The 16,287-nt window shown below is 39.7% G+C and overlaps 1 non-coding gene across 1 annotated transcript; it reads right to left on the bottom strand.

Annotated features, from left to right (window-relative positions):
* Window positions 1–1,916: 1,916 nt before the first annotated feature.
* LOC118009067 lies at window positions 1,917–2,022 on the bottom strand. The gene has a single exon (XR_004678801.1). It is a non-coding gene; the product is annotated as a U6 spliceosomal RNA (small nuclear RNA).
* Window positions 2,023–16,287: the final 14,265 nt, after the last annotated feature.

Consider the following 16,287-nt stretch of genomic DNA (forward strand, 5'->3'; position numbering starts at 1 on the left):
AAAGAGCCTGTGTTGTCAGACTAAAAGGAGGATGGGATGCTTCTGGTTGTTTTCAGGGGCTGAGTAAGACAGTGACAACAGATACCCATACTTCTTCCTTACTATGACATTCACTTTGAAAAGCAGAGAATCATCACTAATAAATAAATCCCAGGAAACTGAGCATCAGAGAAGAAATTACGATGGTGCTTTAAGGGTTTGGTCTTTATTCAATCATTTAAGAAGTATTTATGGACACTTCTGTCAAGCACTATTCTAGACACAGAGTAGGTGTTAAATAAATGGGTATGCATTTATGAATACATACTCATACTTATCGGTCTAGTCTCAATGATATCGAAAGAGAACATTTTATTTTTGCTATTTTTAACATTTTAAATGAATTTTTTCTGTTGAAATCAGCCTCTCCTCTACCCCAACCCCCCATCCTTGGGATTGGGGACTTTTGGATTATCTCCTTGACCAAGAAATACTCCTGGTTCTCAGGTCTCTCTCTCTTTGAAGGGACTAGAGAGAGGAAAGTAGAAATGGAGAGGAAGGGCATTCACATTTATTTAGCACTTAATGTGTCCCCAGTACTGTGCATCATCCTTTATATAGGTTATCTCATTTAATCTTCATCAGAAACTTAGGAAATCCATATTATTATTTCCATACAGCTGATAAGGAAACTGAAGTTGGAAGCATGAAGTTACTATGGCTACAAAGCCAGGAAACAATGGAGCTAGGACTGGACAGACTCTTCCACTCCAGAGCATGAGCTCTTTTCACAACAGCCTGCTATTCAGAGAATATTAATGTGAGTAGTAGAGGATACCGATAGTGATAATTGGGTTCAATGCTGTGATTGTAGAAGTAGGGGTCTAATCCATCCAAAGGCTCCATCTTCAACTGGAAATTGTCCAAACTTCATTCACCATTTTAAGCTGCAGAGCACTGTCTAAATGCTGAAATGAAAGATGAGATACTGAGGACTCATAGATAAAGTTGTTATCACAGAAATAATCTCTACCTCCCCAGGATGTTTTCGGTTAACAGTGGGTTTTGGAAGAATATTTGACCAAAGTCAGGGAGGACCCTCATTTCACACCCTAACTCCATCCATTAGTATCCAAAACAATGTTAGTGATTATCCTTTGGGATACTGAGTGGGAAAAAGCTGGCTAAGGCTCTAAGGAAACTTCCTCTGGTTTAGGGAGCCATTAGGAAAAGCTCCTTATTCTTGTAAAAATTTTCCTGAACTTTCAGGACCGGGTTTCTGCAGCTGGCCAAGAGTCAGCCTCAGTTAGGATCCTGCCAAATTGGGCATCAACAGCTCATTTGGCTTGGAAAAAAAAAAAAAGAAATGAGAAACAACTGACGTTTGTATACTTGAAATTATGAGCTGTTTCTCTAACAAAGAGACCAAACACTTTCGGCTTGTTTTACAGTAAACATACACATCGAACAATCTGGTTGGTTAGCAGCAGGCTGTGCATATGTAGGACATATGTGGACACACATGGATGCATCAACTCACATATGTTCACTTAAAAGGACACTGTCAAGTCATTTTATGACTTTTTTTGTTCTCTGGGCTCCATTGTTTATAAAATCTTCTTAGAAGCTTAAAAATACAATTTCTTTCTCTACTGATTTTTGTTCTTTTTTTTTTTAAACAGTATTTTGAATGACACTCAAATAAATGTGACTGGTTTTATTTAATACCAAGTCCTACTTAAACATATACAGCAATACAATGTCCAGTCAGAAACAAAGCACTAACAGTGAGTCAATTCCTTATGAAGAGAGAAATAATCATGTTCTGCCCTTAGAGTAGACATTCCAGAATTGAATAGTACTCACAAGATTATTTTCTGGCACCCCAGTGCTTTTATGTATGTATTTATGCATGCATGTATGTTTGTATGTATTTTTAAACTATGAAACGCTTTACAAATTTGCATGTCATCCTTGTGCAGAAGCCATGCGATCTTCTCTGTATTGTTCTAATTTTAGCATATGTGCTGCCGAATTGAGCACCCAAGTGCTTTTAGTGTTAGAAATCAAATATAGATAATAGTGACCATGATAAAACCTATTTTTCTCTTTTCTTTAATGTTTTAGCAATATTTTTTCTAGCCTCTTTACTAAGCAAAAATCCCATTAAAATATCCTTGCTTTGGGCAAAAGCTGTGAAGAATCAGGTGAAAATGGCTAAAAAAAAAACCTGGAAAGATGCTTGAGATCACAGCCAACCGGGAAAACAAAAAGTTAATTAATGATAAGTTGTCACTTTATATCCATCAAGCAGCAAAAGAAAAAAGCAACAATACACATTGCTAGTGGAGATGTGAGGAAAAGGGCACTGTCATTCACATTTTGCTGGTGGGAATAAGGATTTTAAAGAGCTTTTTTTGGACGTAAATTTAGCAACATTTCCTAAAATTGAAAGTGTATGCTTACCCTTCAATCCAGCATTTCCCTGTTGGGGAATTTAACTCATGGAGACAGGAGCTGTACCATACAGGATATAAACACAGGATTTCAACAGCAGGATTGTTTATTGTGGCAAAAAAAAGAAAAAACCAACAAAAAATTGAAACCAAACGAATACCGTTTAATAAGGGACAGTTGTTGAATAAATTAATGTATGTCTATACCATGGAATATTACATAACACATCCCCAAAAAGTGAATTGGAGCAATACTCGTTGCTTAGAAGGATTACCACAAGATACTGTTGAGGGAGAAAAGCAAGATGTGTAGAAGAGTACATTTTATGAGTCCATTTTCTAAATCATTAATCAAAAAAACTTTTATAGGCATACATTTCTCTCTATATATATCTCTTTTGTCTATACACACATTTGTATAAGGTTAGATGGTGATGGATGTATTCTAGGCTGTTAAGATGGATCGTCTAGAAGGGGTGGGAGGAATTATGGTGGTGGTAGGTAAGGTTACATAAGAAAAGTGTGGTTGAAAGAGGTGGTCACATTTATGTAAATTATATGTGTATATGCATACAAAGGAATTTTTGAAATAATGAGAGATCATTAAAATAACACATATCTCCATAGATGGAGATAAAGGAGGATGTGAAAGTTCTGGAAGAAGTCAGATAATCATGGAAGAAATTGAACTTGAGGGTTGGCTAGACCTTTTAAGAGTCCAAGGTTTCCAGCTTAAGATCAAGAATGGCAGGTTGCATTTCAATCATTTCAGGGTACTAGTGCCACCAAGTGGTGTCTGGAGCAATTGTTGGTGTCATTTTATTACCCTCCCGGTGAAGGAAACTCTTGGCTTACCTGTGCCTTGCATCGAGCGGTCTGTGGGGGGCTCCAGCTCTCCTTGGAATGAAGCACACCCCCGTGAGCCTGGCACTGATGCAAACAGGAAGTATGAGAAGAGATAGGGAGCAAATGGCTTTTGCCCTAGAGTCTGAGCTCCCTTGGTTTTTCCTCTTATCAGGTGCTCTGCTATGCCTGCCATTTACCTGTCAAGTCCCTTAAGGTGTATTTAATATTTTCTAACTACTTAGACTAGTATTACAACCTATCTATCTGACTTCTTTAATGGCCTGGTCTCTTATATAGGCTTTCTCTTTTCATTTCCACCGTCCTAGCTTGGCCTCTTGTTATTTCTTTCCTAGTGCCATAAGAATGTTTTCTTGGGCTTTCTCTCCTCGATGTCTGTCTGGTCCATTCCAGCCCAAACCCACTTCTGTACTAAGCTTCCTGAAGTTATGGTCATTTAACAACACTATTCCAAACCTTTAATTATTTCTCCCTGCCCACCATCAAATTCTGACACCAGAGCACAAGCTTTTAATAGGGTGACTGTATGTCTCAGTTTGCCTGGGATGGTCCCAGGTTACTTCTGTTGTCCCAATGTAATTGTTGTGACTTTATTCACTCTCAGAAGTGCTCTGGTTTGGATAATAGATTATATAGACGTACTAGCTCTTAACTGCTTGGTTCTTCTGCCTGTAATACGTACAATAAGTAAGCTAACAGAAGAATGTCTAAAGTTTGTGGCAGATCGAGGAATCAGATCTGGGTAGAGAGTGTATCTTTTTTCTTCAAATGTTAAAAAGCTCAATATAAATTACTTGGTATTTATTACCTTATTTAAAATTTATCTTCTTTGTCATTTCAGTGACAAGTAGAATTTTTTGCTTGAACTCGAGGAAGAAAATCTATGTTTGTAGTTTTCGTGTAGCTCTCTTGGCTTTTCACAGACTCTCAAGAGTGGTTCCATTTGGGGCCTGATGAATGTCACGTTCATAATTTGTTACCCAATGTGAAGAATATTCAGCTGAGTAATGATAAAGAAATTCTAAAAATTTTGAGGAGGTAGAAGCACCAATTCTGTGAACTCCTTTAGCACAAGAGGACATAGCTTAGTCGTCAGCAGTTAGCAGAGGGCTTGAGCATTATTGCTGTTGAGAAGAATTTTGAGCAGTCTCTGACAACTTGTGGAACTGAAATGTGGGCCCTGCATTCTGGTTTAGGTTATCTTCTACTTCTGCTTGCTGTGTTTGGGTTGTAATAATAGGTTGAATATATACTGTTGAAGGAAATGCATTGCCCTTCACTCACCATCACTAGGAATATACTGTGAGGTTTTTTTTTGCAGTAGAACAGATTTTTTTTTAAAGATTTTATGTATTTGTCAGAGAGAGAGAGAGAGAGCACAAGCGGGGGGAGCGGCAGCCAGAGGGAGAAGCAGGCTCCCCGCTGAGCAGGGACCCCGATGTGGGACTAGATCCCAGGACCCTGGGATCATGACCTGAGCCGAAGGCTGACGCCCAACTGACTGAGCCATCCAGGCAAACCGAAGTAGAACAGATTTTGAGCTCAGCCACCCATTTTCTCTTACCCAGTCCTTTTCATAACCACTTAAATACATTTTCAAGACAACTAGAGGTTGGGGTCTTGAAAAGGATTTTGCGTGTGAGAACTAGACCTATACAGGCTTGGAGCTGTGATCTCATGAACCCCAGGCACTCCCCAAATGACTAATTAATAGTCATTTAATGCCCATATACCTCCAGTCACAAGCAGCCCTTTTTCTTTATGGTCTAGATTTGAGCCATTCTAAAGTCCAGGAAGTTGGAGATCAATTTAAGCTATTCTTTAACTAGTTGAGAGTCATTCATTCATCATCATCCATTTATCTCCCATGTGCCCCACCAGGTTCTGGGCATACAATGAAGAACTGGTATGACTTCCGGGAGGGGAACTTTCCAGCAAAAACACATACACGCAAATCCTCACATGCTCACGCATGCACAGGCGCATGCACATGCAAACACAAGGCAACTTCAGCTTCTCATGTTAATGGACAGTGAGAAACCTCCCTCTTAGCTTCTTTTCTGATGCAGCTTATTTTAGGATGCTTTCTCCTAATTACACCATCAGGAGCAGAATCAGGCTTTAGATATGATGACGCATCTACAGGTACCTGGCACTCTGTCATCCATTGGCTTTCTTTTGTACATTTCTCCTTTTTACGCCAGAGTGTGCGTGTTTAATGGATCTGTGTAATTTAGATACAAGGGCAAGATGTTTATGCCTCATGTTTGTAAATGTGCTCCAGACTGTGAGTTCTTCCAGGTCAGGGACTGTATATTTAATATAGAGACTCTGCTTCTGACCCCCTGTATTTGAATCCCAGCTCTGTCACTTTATAGCTTTGTGACCTTGGACAAATGATGTAACCTCTCTGTGCCTCAAATTGTTTCTCTGTATAGTCTACATCTTGGGTTTTAAACAGCTTTATTAAAATATAATTGAGATATCATAAAATTCCCCCATTTAATGTGTACAAGTCAGTGTTTTCTAGTATATTTACAGTTGGCAAAACCAGTCCCACAATCTAATTTTAGAACATCTTTATTGCCCCCCCAAAGAAACACTGAACCCATAAACAATCACTCCCCATGCCAGCCTACCAGTTTTTATGAGGATTAAGTGAATGACTATATGAAAAGCACTCAGAATATAATCTGGCACCTAGTAACTGCAATGTAAATAATGGCCATTATGTTCATATTATTATTAGCAATACTGTTGCTACTCTGTGCCCTCAGCCAGTACAGTGCCTGATACTTACTAGTTTCTTGCTGAATAAATGAAATGGTGGGAGAAAGTGGGAGACACCATTATTTCTTAAGCATTTTAAGTAATGATGAGAAAAATGCCCTGTATTTTGTGTATGGTACAGACATAATCAAAGGCACCACAGAATCCGTGTTAGAGCCCAATACTTTCGTGAAGAAAGATATTTTAAAAATAGGCTTTTTTGACAGTAGCTTGACAGGATGGTGTTGATGATTAAATAAAATTAGTCCAAGTCCTGAATGCTGATAAGTAGACTTGTGACCCAAGGAAAGATACCGATGCTGAGCCTCTTTCCAGTTAACCTGTAAGATGAAATTGGATTCACTGAATGATTTCTAAATTTACTCCTCTTTCTAACATCCTCTGATACTGTCTGCCAATAAGTGTCATGAGAATTTTATATATCCTTTGTATCCTAGACACAAAACCATTGACATTCATTTTATGGTCTCACTTGTTACAGTTCCACAGTGTCTTGTGTTCCCAAAGAGAACATAAGCATGGATCATCTCCATCCTTACATCCTCCATTGGCTTCCCTCTGCCTATAGGATAAAGTTCAAACCCCTTGACAAAGGATGCAGGACTCTCATGGGTCTCTTTTTGCCTGTGGAATATCTACCCTCAGTTCTCCTGGGCACCATCTAATTGATATTAGTTTGGGGATCTAATCAGATCTCAGTGCCTGCAGGCTTTGTAGGACTGCTGTTCAAGGAGTTCTCTGCTCTCCTGGCCAAGATAGCCAATTTTTTCCTGGAAATTTTCAATAAAGAGAAGGAAAGATTGAAAGTAGTTGGAAGTGGTTTGTTTCAAGCTGTTGCCAACAGGTATTATAGATTAAAGCACTCTAAGTTGCTTTTGCAACTGTTACCTGGATCCCTTCAGCTCTCCTGGATTCTTTCAAAGACATGGCTTGTTCAGTGTTTCCTTTGCTTCTGTATTCTTTTAGTTGTCTTCCCCTTTACCCTGTTCTCTTTGGTGTAAGTTGGCAAAATTTTGTTTCTCCTGACTGAAGAAAACTGCTAACCAAACAAAACTAACAAAATTCTTTTATGATCTGGCCTGTCTGATTTGCCAGATCCCATCTTCTGGTTTAGGTTCTGAAAATGGAACATACTTTCTCATGGCCTTCTGTAAGAAGAATCTTTCTTATCTGCCTAATGAATTCCTGTTCCTTCAGTGGTGGGCATTGGCACCTCTTTGGTAAGGCCCTCCCTGGCCTCTTTCCAGGCGGTTAGAGGCTCTTCCTCTCTGATCTTATTGCATTCCGTATATATGTAGCAATATTAAGAGCTGACTATTAGGGGCGCCTGGGTGGCTCAGTTGGTTAAGCGACTGCCTTCGGCTCAGGTCATGATCCTGGAGTCCCGGGATCAAGTCCCGCATCGGGCGTCCTGCTCGGCAGGGAGTCTGCTTCTCCCTCTGGCCCTCCTCCCTCTCATGCTCTCTGTCTCTCATTCTCTCTCTCTCAAATAAAAAAAAATAATAAAATCTTTAAAAAAAAAAAAAAAGAGCCAACTGTTATTCTTTTCTTATTTTTGGAGAGAATATTGAAGGGAACAAAAATGTGCCACCTCAAAATATGCCACTTTGGCATATTGATTATTTTGAATTAAAGTTACTTAAGAAAGAGCTGGTGCAGGAAGGACACTCTGACTCTCCTTTGTCCCCCTGGAAATAGGAAATAAATCTCTCATGTGAAGGTATCCTTCCTATACCAGGAGGGTAGAAGGCATCCTTATCACCAGAGATAGGGAATCCAAGGCCAAGAAGGCAATATAAACAAACTTCGTTACTTCTTCATTAGTTTGCTACCCCACACCCAAACTCCTTTGTTTTGTCAAATCTTGAATAATTGTTTCTTTGTCTAAACGACATAAAAGCTGCCTGCTTTGGCAGCTTTTTTGACTCACCTATCTTTGGGGCTCCAGTGCATACAATATTGAATTTATGTTTCTCCTGTTAATCTGTATTATGTCAGTTTAATGATTAGGTCAGCCAGAGAACTCACAAGGGAAGAAGGGGAAGGCTTTCTTCCCCTACAACATAGGATTAATGTGATTTTCTTCCCCTGCCCGCTCCTTTCCCCTCAACCATGGCCTATATTAGAATGATAACTACAGGGGCGCCTGGGTGGCTCAGTCGTTAAGCATCTGCCTTCGGCTCAGGTCATGATCCCAGGGTCCCGGGATTGAGCCCCGCATCAGGTTCCCCGCTCAGCGGGGAGTCTGCTTCTCCCTCTCCCTCTGCCTGACGCTCCCTCTCCCTCTGCCTGACACTCCCTCTGCCTGACGCTCCCTCTGCCTCTGCCTGACGCTCCCCCTGCTTGCGTGTTCTCTCTCTCTCTGTGTGTCAAATAAATAAATAAATAAAATCTTAAAAAAAAATGGCAACTACACGGCATAGGTTTTGTTGCTGAAATGTTTCTTCGATTTGCCCTGATTTTTTCGGTCCCAGAAAAACAGCCTCTGAATTGCTGACCTTGCTTATTGCCTCCTATTGTTTTTTCCAGTCCTTCCTCTACCTGGATTGACTAGTTACTGTAGTAAAACCAACTCAATCTACTCACTTGTTAAAATACTTGTACTACCTCTCCTTTACTTTCTGGATGGAGCCCCTTGCCCATAAATGGATAGTCACAGTCTGGTTTCTGTTGGGACTTTAAGGAAGATTCTATAACTATTTTTTTTCTTAAGATTTTTATTTATTTATTCATGAGAGACAGAGAGAGAGAGAGAGGCAGAGGGAGAAGCAGTCTCCCAAGGAACAGAGAGCCCGATGCAGGACTCGATCCCAGGACCCTGGGATCATGACCTGAGCTAAAGGCAGACGCTCAACCATCTGAGCCACCCAGGCGCCCTATAGCTATTTTTTTTCAATGTGAGGATGTCATGGATGTTAAGGTACCCTTTTGATTTAATGCAGCCTTTTCAAGGAGAAATTATAAAGGAAAAGGCAGGTTTCTTCTGTTTTTGAAAGCAAGTATGCTAAAATGTATTCTGAGATCATGGTAGCTAGTATGTGGTTAGAATTTCCCCAAATTGAGGTCTTCCAGGTCAGCTGGAGGCCCCTTTTAGTTGTTGTGAGCAAATGCCTAACCAGAGATCTCTAGAAATGACTTTTTTTTTTTTCCTCTCAGCTAGTTTGGTTGTTATTTGCAGGAAAGAAAAACAGGCAAATCTTCCTTATTCTGTGGAAAACATTTAATTGGTTTAACTCCTTATGTAAGCATAAGAATATAAAAATCATTTTCCTAATGGAAAGGTTTAACTAGCTCTTTTATATTTTGATGTGTTTAAGCCCAGATCTAGGAAACTTCCTCCAGCCTGGGGGAGAAGGTGGTGTTGGGCAGGGTCCTGGATGCTTTCTGTGGGAAAGGAAGGAGCAGTGCTCTGGCAAATGACATTGCAGGTCACCAGAAAGCAAGCAGATCATCTAGGACGGTGGGACCTGCGCTCCGGCTGCTACCACAGGACAGGTGAGGACGAAGGGGTCCTTTCTCAGCAGAACCTTAGAGGGCGGCTCTTACAGTCCCCAGAACCTACATCCAAAGAAGTCCAAATCCAGAGAGTTCTATTTTTAGGAAATCAGGACCCATCTTGACCCCAGAACATTCATTTCCGTATTTCACTTTTTATTCATCATCTCTAGCAAAAAGAGATATTTTAAGTCTTGAATACTAATTTGAGTTGAACATATTATAAGTCCCCTCATCTGTACCTCTCCCCATCCTTAAAAAAAAAAAAAAAAGCCAATAACCAAATTGATGGCTTCTTTAAAGTCTTACACTCCTGCTGTTAGTATCAGCTGGAGTTTATACTCCCAGCATGGTGAATCTGTCATAGTAAGTTGGGTTTTGGGTTAAAAACTAAGTTTTTTCTTGGCTCATAGCTACCTCTAGCCTTAAATAGGGTGGCAGATCCTTCATACAAAGGACATCTGAGTGCAGCTTCCAAGTGTAGGGATTCCTTTACTGGGCTTCATCGCATATGACATAGTAAGGACCGTGCAACCTCCACTCTGCATCTAAGGGGAGAGGCGAGGTGAGAGGTCTCTTACAGACCTAACCAAAGGCACTCAGCTATAATGGGACCACAACTAAGAAAAAAAATCCAACAGAGTAAATTGTTTTTCTCTCCCTTTAGATTTTAGGAGAAAGAGGCAAACGGCCATAGCATAACATTACAACAGAGATTTATTTAAATTTTAAAAAACAAGCAAATAACTTTGAAGTACAATTTATATGTGTCTCCCCTCACCCAGAAGGAGAGTTACCAAAAATAGAACAGTGCCCGGAACATTATAGTAATCAATTATAATTTCTTAAGTGAATAAGTCTTGTTCTCTTTATTCATTTAGCTGCCTCCCCTACACCTTCTCAATCTTTTAGCTTCACTATTTTTTCTAATGTCCAGAATCTTATTGTTAATCATAATGGCTAACACTTACAAACTCACATAGGATTAGTATTGTTACTGAGCTATGTGTACACACATACATGTGTGTATGTGTGTTTATACATATATGTTTCCATACAATAACCCTAAGAGCTTAACAATTAGGTACTGTTATTATTCTGATTTTAAAGACAGAGGAATGAGGCATAGAAAGGATTTAAAAAAAAAAACCTTGCAAGGCCATATAGCTGGTAGGTGACAGGATTCAACTCTAGACATTGTCACTGCTGGGTCCTCAGTTAACAAGACAAATCCCTAAATATGTTCCTCCAGGCTTGCTGAGTGAAGCAGGAAAGTGAGGTCTCTCAAGTCTCTCAAGTAAAGGGGATTGTTGTAGAACCTCAGTTTACCAGAAAGCCAATTACAATGAGCTCGATTCTGACTTTGCAAGGCTTTCAAGTAGAGATCAGCAGAATATGTCTCGTAGAGAGAGTGCCATGATTGGAAGCCTGTTCCATGCCAGATGCTGTCCTGAGCCTTCTTACAGATAGCATGTCTGGGTAGAATTCCTACTGATGTTTTACAGGTGAGAACGCTGAGGCTTGGGAAGTAGACATCACTTGCCTGAGGTGACGCTGTTGCTAGACAGCTGAGCTGGAACTCAAATCTGGGCCCATCTGACTCTAATGTGTATTTTACCCCAGGTGTTATCCCCTATTTTTTTAGGCATTTCCAATTGATCTGTCTTTCCAACACTGTGAGGGGCAATATGGTAACTGATGTGTATTCTAATGAGCTGAATGTTCCACAGAGAATTTCTGAAGCTTTGTTCTTACCACAAAATATTAGTGAAACAAACGATAGAAATTCTTGCCAAACTCAAATTGGGATTATTCCTCTTATGTATTTTTCTTGCACATGGTTGATTAGCCATTAAAACCATTACGTTTGTATTGAATAACCAATGTATTCCGGTTACAAATGTGGGGAAAAAATATAAGCAAAAGAATCTGCTAGGCAGTGAGCTCAGTATATTATTATACTGCAGATTTCACTATGGGTTATTCTGAATGAAAATGGATATATCTGAAATTATCAGTAAACCTTGACTTTCTTAATAGAGTTCAGTTGACCTTTTAGCTTAATGTTAGCCATTATTTATTAACACAGGAAGAATGCCTCAAACATTTCTATGTTTGTGAGCATCATGAAGTTTAAGGTTCTGGTTGCCAAGCGCTTTGAATTGAACAGGAGCCCAGTAAATGCTAGGGAATGAATGACAAGGATTCACTTAGCCTGAACTAAGAAACTGGCGAAGTTTAAGTGCTTCCTGCTTGTTGACCTTCTTTCTCCTTCTTGAATGCCTGATCATCCCTAGTCCCTACCTGCTGTTGCTGTTTGCTCCAAGCCCTGAGTAAGATAACCTGATCAACACTAACCCTGCTGACTTACTGAGGTTTTATTTTTTTTGGTAAGTATTTACAATTTCCAAAGGAGGTTAAAGATAAGACTGAGTGTACTGGGTAGAACTTTACTGTCCGCAATGAGCAGGAGGCCTCCGAGGCCAGTTAAACTGGTTTGGGGAGCTGGTGACTCTTGATGGACCAGATGAGCTCTTTAACATGAGAGAACACTGCATTTCATTTGCAGGTAACAGCGTGGTCTTGCCTTTACTGTGCCTGGGCTCTTGCCTTTATCTTTCCTCTGGTCTCCTGGCGATTCTGTGCCAACGGCAGGATCAGAGATCAGAGTACCTGCCATCTGGCTTAGGACTTGTTGCATTCCACTGTTTCTCTTTCTCTCCGTGCCACATGTGAGATTTTTTTTTTCACTGTCACTGTATTTACTTGGCTCAGTGTGCCTGATCCATGGACGCAATCACCATACATTAGGGAGGGTTATCAGTGCTGAGGACAATTAATAATCGCACAGTAGGACCCAAACAAACATCTCAACAGAGTCCAAATGAAAAACCTGTATGACTTCCTAACATTCATTGTGGAAATTGGCAAACTAAAGGTCTAGGGCCAAATTCGAGCCAACACTTGCTCTTGTACCCTCAGGAGCTAAGAATGGTTTTTTCATTTTTAAATAATTGAAATAAAAATCAAAAGAAGAATCATATTTTGTGGTATGTAAGAATTGTATGAAATTCACATAGCAGCGACCACAAATAACGTTTCCCTGGTATACAGCTATACTCATTCACTTACATATTGGCTATGCCTACTTTGGTATCCTAAAGTCAGAATTGAGTAGCTTCAACAGTGCCTTGCAAATCCTGAAGTATTTATTTTCTGGCCCTTTATAGGAAAAGTTTGTTGAAGCTTGATTTAATCACTCATCTGGCATCGACCAAGAGGGCTGCCTGGAAACCACCGTGCAGCCGACCCATGCCATTTTCCCCTTGAAGCTGTTTGTTTTCCCAGGAAGCTTTGCCAGCTTGATTAATTGCATCAGTCGATAGTAATCCTGGACAATCAAGCTCATATTTGCCTGTGCAGCTGAGCTGTCTAGGTTGCGTTAGTAATGGTTGTGTGTTACCAGTGCCTTAAATGGAAACAATAAGATAGAAATAGAAGGAGATGTAACTCCCAGTTAACATTATTAGTTTTATAATATGGTTTTTCTGCCTTGTATACATTTCTGTAACTGAGTTTTAAAACCATAGGGAAGAGAACAGGAAGACAAACATAGTTCTTACCCATTTGGAAAATGTGGACAAATGAAGGCCCAGAGAAGTTAAACAAGCCTCCTAACATCCCATAGCTACTGATGGTAAAACCAGGACTAGAAACCAGGCATCCTGACACCTCATTGCACTATGCTGTTCCTGGTTAATGAAACTGCCATATGTACAAGATTGTGAAGACTACCCTTATAGATTTCAGACTGGGGCTCTTCTTTTTACTCATTTCCCTGAAAAAGCAATGTAAGGGCATTTAGCTAATTTATATTAGGCCTAATCTATCCACTTTTTTTCATTAGCAGGTAACGAAACTAACAGGATCCTGGGGGAATTTTTTTTCTAACTTTTTCACTTGAGAAGATGGGATTGTTGCTAGATGAAGCTTGGAACTACTATTGAATTCATCTATGGCCCTGAGATTCTCATGCCCCATCAGTGGATCACAGATGCATACACTTCGGTTGTATACAGACCCGCTCCCCCCTCCCCCGACAAGACCTTCTTACAATATAGGATATACTGAGGTGATGGTACACCTGTAATTACGGGGGCCGTGTACATACACTTTGCCAGCAGTTGTTTGGCAGTGTGAGTTAGAATGAATAGCTTTTGACACTGGAGTTTTTGCACTGCTAGGTTTTTATAACTATAACCATACCTCCTGGAGGTGATGAGTTTCCACTCTTCTGAATATGTCTTTGCCCAACAAAGAGACATGTGTTTGCAAAGTTGCGTCCTAGGCAACTCCAAAGGCACCATAGTGCTTTAGAGAAGAATGCAAAGCTTATGATCTTAGCTAGCATTTCTTTATATATGGAAATCCACAGGAAAGAAGAGGACCAGATGTGTGAAATTAAAGAGAATTAAAGGATTAATGGTGTACATCTAAAATGTGTGTAAATTTAGTGTCAGTATTTCCTTTAATTGATTTCCAGGGCTTAGTCTTGGCAGTTCTATTTTATTGATGGTGATTCTATGTGCATCGTATGGATGAACATCTGATTAGTTTATTAAAGCAGAGTGTATTTATGTTCATCTTAACAGCTAAAATGTTTTAATTTGTTCTTTGACTTTTGTCCATATGTCTTCTTTTCTTGTGGAAAACAGTTTGTTGGATTGTAACCAGTTTGAAACAGTGTAGTGAAGTCAGATTTTTCAAAAAATGGGAAACAGGGGGCTCTTTACCCCTTCTGATTTGGGGAATATCTACTTCTTGGCCCAATGATGTCATGATAGATAATAGGTGTAAGATTCATCACTGCATTTCATTTACTAAAGCCAACAGGGTAAATGGATACTTTTTACCTCTGCTCTGACTCCTGTCCCAGGGTAAATAATAATAGCACAACCATTATGTTGATTAGTTGTGCAAAAAAAAAAAAAAAAAAAAAAAAGAATGACCAGGGCAAACCCTTATGAAAAAAAACAAACCCCCTTTTCTTTCCTCCTTTCCTCGGTTCCTTCCATCCATTCATTCTCTCTCCCTTTCTTCCTTCCTTTTTAACTGTTAATAGCTTGCTTGTTTTCCCTATAAAGAGTGCACTAACGTTGTTCATTTACCCTTACACTCACCTGGGAGAAACAACAATTAACTTTGAACATGGCGACAGGTGGCTGAGCAGACTTTTTGCAGATCTGGTTAATTAAGTCTAGACTGGAAATGGAACAAAAAGGAATACTCAGTAGTATTAATGTGAGAGGAGAGACCTGCATCGCAGCTGTTCTCACTAAGCTCATTGAAGATATTTTAAATGAAACAAACTGTTGGCTTTGATGAAACTGTAACACATGATGTAGCATGAAATGGGAGAAGAGTGCAAGTCTCCGAAAGTCACACAAGTGATGAGATTTTTAAATTTGTGTGCTTCCCTTGGGTGTGATGGCCTCGTATTTGGAATGTTTTGCATAATTACGAATGTGGAACTGTTTTGTACTCTAAAGTCTGTTGTGGGTTTAGCTGGTATCTGTGTGCAACTTCATTTTTATTTTCTAACAAGATAAACTTAGTTTCTAGAATCTTCCTTGTGGAAAGAAAAAGGTCTGTTAACGTAGGCATAACTCTCTGAAGATGGCTCGTATAGCATAGATATACATTCTCTGTTTTTTTTTTTTAAAGATTTTATTTATTTGTTTGAGAGAGAGAGAATGAGAGAGAGCGAGTACATGAGAGGGGGGAGGGTCAGAGGGAGAAGCAGACTCCCCGCTGAGCAGGGAGCCCGATGCGGGACTCGATCCAGGGACTCCAGGATCATGACCTGAGCCGAAGGCAGTCGCCCAACCAACTGAGCCACCCAGGCGCCCACATTCTCTGTTTTTTGATGTCCTTAACATATCTGGATTTGGTATCTACATCAAGATAGCCTTAGTAAGAAAATATAGTTTTATACGATTTTAAGAGAAATGAATTATTCTTTTCTAACTCCTGAGGGCATGGTTTATTATTAAAATGGCCCCGTGCTACCAGTCCTTCTGTCTGCTCCAGCTGAAATAAATAAACAAGGGCCCTTTCAACAGCCAAAGAATAAGATGTGAGGAAAGTCAAAACCATAACTAAACAGTTCAGGTAATGGAAATTTCTCAGAAAACTTTTTTTTTTTTTTTTGAAAAGGGAGTGCCCAAGGACAGCTTTCACATTAGTTCTACTTCAAAAACATGTCAAGGTCAGGATAATTTTCCGAGGCAAATTTTCCATAGAAAATAGTATTGTTTCCTGGTCCATCGTGAGAAAAGATCGTCCTTTGAATCTTGCAGTACAGGGAAACTCATGGTTAGCATGACTGCTTTTGCAGGAAAGAAATGAAGTTGTTCAGGGGAATGCCTTTGTCTTTTAAAAGGACCAGGCACATCTGTTTGCAGCACCCACATGGGATTATTAAACCTTGTGTTGTACAACATAAGTCTTATGAAGGAATAACTGTTGTATGATCTTATATTTATATGTAATTAATATCCGTGGTCTGTTCTTATATTACAAAAACCAATAAGCTGGTTTAACCTATCAATTCCTGCATTTAAATCATATGGAAAATAGCATGCACTTTGTGTATCTCTATATATTATACACCTATGATTTCCTAAATGGGTATGGTCAAATG

Source organism: Mirounga leonina, unplaced genomic scaffold, assembly GCF_011800145.1.
Source record: "Mirounga leonina isolate KUSES-001 unplaced genomic scaffold, KU_Mleo_1.0 Mir_126, whole genome shotgun sequence".
NCBI lineage: Eukaryota > Metazoa > Chordata > Mammalia > Carnivora > Phocidae > Mirounga > Mirounga leonina.